A 3,888-nucleotide genomic window follows, 5' to 3' on the forward strand; every position below is an offset into this window, starting at 1 on the left:
GCCGACCCCTCTGGAGCAACTTCTGCGGCTCAGGTCAGGACGACAGTGACCGAGGTTCCCCTCCCGGTTTGAGGGGTCACGGTGGAGCGCTCCGGGGATGCGCACCGGGGAGCCGGGGGATGCGCTCGGAAGTCCCGGGGGTGAGCAAAGGGGGTGCACAGGAGCCCCGGGGGTGCGCACAGGGAAACTGGGGGGTGTGCACAGGGAGCGGGGATCCTCTCCCCCGTGCAGGGCCGCAGGAGGAGCCGCCCGGGAGTCCCGCGGGATGCCGAGTCCCGGCCCCCCCGGGGCGCCCCGGCCCGTCCGGGCTGGGGTGACCGTTCCGGGGGAGGCCGGCGGCCAGGGCCGCCCCTTCCCCGCCGCACATCTGGGAACGTCGTTAGGGCCGCCCCGCTCAGGAAGTTTTTCACACTTCACGTCTCATTAACCGCAGGTCTCGGATTCCTTGGGAAAGGGGGACAGGCGGGAGGGCGGCCCCGGCCGCCGGCCCGGGTGGGACGGCAGCTGCTGGGAGAGGCCCGGGGGTCCCGGGGGAGGGGAGCCCGCACCTTCCGACACCCCCCACTCCGAGGCCGAGCTCCTCCGTGCGCGAAGCCGCGGGGTGACGTCCCTGCCCCTGCTGTCGAGGTGACCCCGGGGAAGGGGGGGGGATGTGGGGCAGGGAGGGAGCGCAGACACGGCGGAGGGGTCCCCCGGACTAGCTGCAAGCATTCCCCCCCCCGCCCCGACGTGGCTCAGCCCCTGGTGCCCAAGGACCTGGGCTGCCCCGTCCCCCCCTTCTCCTCCTCCGGGCCCCGCAGGGACAGCCCGAGGGTCCGCAGGGGCCGGGGGCTGCCAGCTGAAATCACAGCCCCTTCTCTTCCCATGGGCTCGGCGGCCCTGCCTCTATGGCATACGGCCTCCTGGGGAGGGCGGAGGACCCCCCCCCAGCATCTTAAATGTTTAAAAAGGGTTTATTCTGTACTTACAGTGAGCGAAATTAAAAAGAAACAGTAAAATATTTGAAAATGAAGTGCATTATGTTTAATAAATATAAAATGAACAAAGGCTGCTATATTGCCAGCAATATCATTTCTTGCCCAGGGGCATTAATAAAGACTGAAAGGTTTGGAAAAAACAATATTTTCTATTAAAATTCTACGGTGCGTTTCAATATTAAAAGGATAGGTGATGAATTTTCAGTGTTACTCAGACGGGGTCAGCGACTAATTTCATTTCTTTCTGGTCAGCATTCTGTCGATAATTAATCAAAAGCAGAGTTTCTTAATGAAACACTTTTCATAAGGTGATAATTAGCAGGAAAGACGCGGAGTGCAGACAGTCACTGGTAGCTGTCTAATAACCAGAATGAAATCAGGGCTGGGTCCAGGGAGTTAGGCAAGAGCTAAAAAAAAAAAAAAGAAAAAAGGGAGAAGAGGAGGAAAAGGGGTGGGGGAGCCGCCTTGTGCAAAGTCCCAAGAGAGGGTTGTGTTTTTCAGCCCGCTGCTGATCGCTTTTAGCACCCGAGTTGGTGTAATTTTGCCTCCTGGGCCCCGCGGAGCGGGCGCGCAGCCCCGCCGGTTTAGCCCCAAGTTGGGGGGCTCGGAGAGGAGGTACCTCCCCCACCCCCTTTGCCCCATGCATTGAGCTTTAAGGGAGAAATCACAGAACACGATCCCCACCAGGGCCTTTCCCTACCTCACCCCGCAAAAACGCGTGGAAAGAATAAATGAAGTTAATGAAGAAAATTAGCAGCGATTAGTGAAAGCACCGGGGTCCGGGAGAGCTGGTGGTCCGGCCAGGAAAGTGTCTGGTAACAATTACAAAGATACCCCGCGCATAAACAAAATAAATTAGCCCCTGGAATGATATTAAACAGTATAAAATTAACAGAAAGTTGTAATAAGTGAGGGATTAAAAAGGACCTGGCATTAATTCGTGGGTCTGAAGAGAGCCCAGCAGAAAGGGGAGAGAGGTGTGTTGAACCTTTAATTAATATTTGGCTGGAGCATACCTTATTCATAATATTCATTGATGTAATTACTGCACAAACAGACAGGGATAATTTGTTTAGATAGATAAAAATAACCTTCAGGTGAGATTTTAAATACAAAACCAATCTATCCCTTGCATCTAGTCTGGCACTTAAACAGCAAACCTTTCAATGGGCTTTTTTCTCATATTAATATTTTTTTTAATCCGAACATGAATGACAGGTACCGCTTTCCTACGTCGCTGGGTTTTTTATTATGAAATTCTCCTGAAATGCTGTAAACTTTCAGATAAAGCTGAGAGGCAGGAGGCTGTTGAGTAGATGAGATTATTGATAGTTATTGAAAGTATCCAAATAGGATTTAGAAATCGGGCTCCTGCGCCTTTAATAGAATTCCAGATAATCTTTTATCACAACAAGACACCCATAGAATTATTTAAACAGATTGGACTATTCCAGCAGCAAATTTCAATTATTCTAATGCTTTAATAAATGTGTTGTGTGTGTATTAAATTCAAGCTTCTTAATCCAAATTTTACGATTTAACTGCTCTGATTTTTCATTACAGCTACACCCACATACAGCAATTTACTTTTTTTTTTTTTTTTTTTTTTTTGCTCCTTAGGAAACTGATACCTTATCGAATCGGGCCCGCAAATAAAATACAAAATAAAGTCTGACTTAAAAGTGAGTTCCGGACGCCCCCAGACAAATAAATAGGAGGCTCCGCAAGCCCCTGCGAGAAGGATGGGAGCTCAGGTAGGAAACATGACGGGGAGAAGAAAGGAGGGGGAAAAAAAAAAAAAAAAGGAGAAAAAATCAAAACGCAGGAAAATTAAGAGCGGAGGATTGAATTGATGGGATCTGGGGGCTTTGTGGCTGGAACCTTTTGTTTCAATATTTATTTCCTCAGAGGTTAATACCTTTTTTCTTTTTAAACGTAGCAGCAGGTGAGAGGGAAAAGCGTGGCCTTCAAAATCTGTCAGCATCAAACCAACTAAAGGAACAGGATTATCAAACAGTGGGAGAGAAACAATATTTTAAATTATCATTAAATTATGGAGACAAGCTCTCGAAAGGAGGAGGGCACAAAACGGATCAGCGGCTTCCCCTGCACCCACACGGGTATGTTCACACGCGTTCCTCTTTCTTTCCATAAAGGAAAAAAAAAATAATAATAATAAATAGCGAGGGGCGTCCTCTGTTGAAAGGGGAAAGAGTTAACAGGTTTTTAAAGTCCTGGCTAATGAGGCAACCGCGGCCTCTAGTCTCGCCAGCACATAACCGGGGGCCGGCGGCTGCGGGCTGTCCCCTGCCCGGACCCCCCCGGGGCTCCCCTCGACGGGGCCACCGTCCCCGCTGGGGGATTTCCCGGCTCCGGGATGGAGCCGGCGGCATATGCAGATGCGCCGCTGATTAATTGTTTTCCATCATTTTCTTTTGCCACCGCCGCCCATCCCCAAACCCGGGGCGCCCAGCCTTGCCTGCGGGCTTGGGAGTCACGGCCTCGGCGGTACGGAGCGGGGCTGCTCCGCTGCCGGGGTGGCTGTCCCGGACCCCGGACCCCCCCCGGGGCTGGGGGGCACCGGGGCTGCACCCCTCGACGGGACCCCTTCTCTGGGCGAGTGGGCGGTCGCCTCCCCCGCTGAGGGGGGGGGGGCAGAGCATCCCTCCCCCGGGGGGGGGGGGGGGGGGGGGGGCGCAGACCACGACTCCTCCCGCCCCAGCCACCCCAAACTACAGCTAGCCCCTGGAAGAGCCCCCCCTCCGCCGCTGCCGCCTGAGGGGAGCCCCTGACACGCGTTATTTGCTTACAAGGGGCCCGGAGGCAGCTCAGCCTCCGGGGCTGCAGTCTCGTTATTAAGCAGTTCAGTTTGTTAATATTTCAGGCCTGACCCTGGTGAGGAGGATGTGCA

The 3,888-nt window shown here is 53.3% G+C and overlaps 1 long non-coding RNA gene across 1 annotated transcript; it reads left to right on the top strand.

Annotated features, from left to right (window-relative positions):
- Positions 1 to 470: 470 nt before the first annotated feature.
- Positions 471 to 3,563, top strand: LOC141930180 (uncharacterized). The gene is made up of 3 exons (XR_012625225.1): positions 471 to 627; positions 2,598 to 2,731; positions 2,917 to 3,563. It is a non-coding gene; the product is annotated as an uncharacterized LOC141930180 (long non-coding RNA).
- Positions 3,564 to 3,888: the final 325 nt, after the last annotated feature.

This window comes from Strix aluco, chromosome 15, assembly GCF_031877795.1.
Source record: "Strix aluco isolate bStrAlu1 chromosome 15, bStrAlu1.hap1, whole genome shotgun sequence".
Classification (NCBI taxonomy): Eukaryota; Metazoa; Chordata; class Aves; order Strigiformes; family Strigidae; genus Strix; species Strix aluco.